This window comes from Sinocyclocheilus rhinocerous, unplaced genomic scaffold (assembly GCF_001515625.1).
Source record: "Sinocyclocheilus rhinocerous isolate Xijiao unplaced genomic scaffold, SAMN03320098_v1.1 scaffold5484, whole genome shotgun sequence".
Classification (NCBI taxonomy): domain Eukaryota; kingdom Metazoa; phylum Chordata; class Actinopteri; order Cypriniformes; family Cyprinidae; genus Sinocyclocheilus; species Sinocyclocheilus rhinocerous.
The window spans coordinates 308,786-309,457 of NW_015627741.1; positions in this window are offsets into that span (position 1 = coordinate 308,786).

Here is a 672-nt window from a genome sequence, read left to right on the forward strand (position 1 = left end):
CCCCCACCCACCCCCTAGAAATGTAAATGCCCCACCAATGGAGGTGCCCTGGCGCCGGTCTTTTCCTCACTCAAAACTTTACTTTTTAACTCTTTTGGCATGGTCAATAGTCATTATTTAATTCCAGTTACTTTTTGGGGTACTACTAGCGCTGTTTTTGCCATTCAGCTGGTCCTATTGCAAGAGGATAGTGATGACCACAGCAGTGGTTTTTATACTTTTCCCCATTAAATAAGATTTGGTTGAGGTGATCACCTAATCAGTACTTCATTAAGCAGAATGTGGTGTGCCTGTGTTGGAATTCAACAAACACTGGAATGGAATGGCTGCCATACATGTAGAGATGCTGATTTAAGATTTGTTCTCTTAATTTTTTCAAGAGCTGTATGTATATAGAAAGTGATGAGAAAGTAGGTGTAGAACCACATGGTGGAGAGTAAATGATGACAGAATTCCTTTCCTCATTTGTCAGTATTCTATTCTAAATAGGGAGGCCATAATTTGAATACTTTAATAATAATAATAATAATTATTATTATTTAATTGAACTGTAATTCAATACAATTATGAGCATGTAAATTATACATAAATTTTCTTTACTGGTTTTAAGTGGGTTTTTCCACAAAACAGTAATGAAAAATGTTACTGAATAAAGAAATATGTCATGAAAGA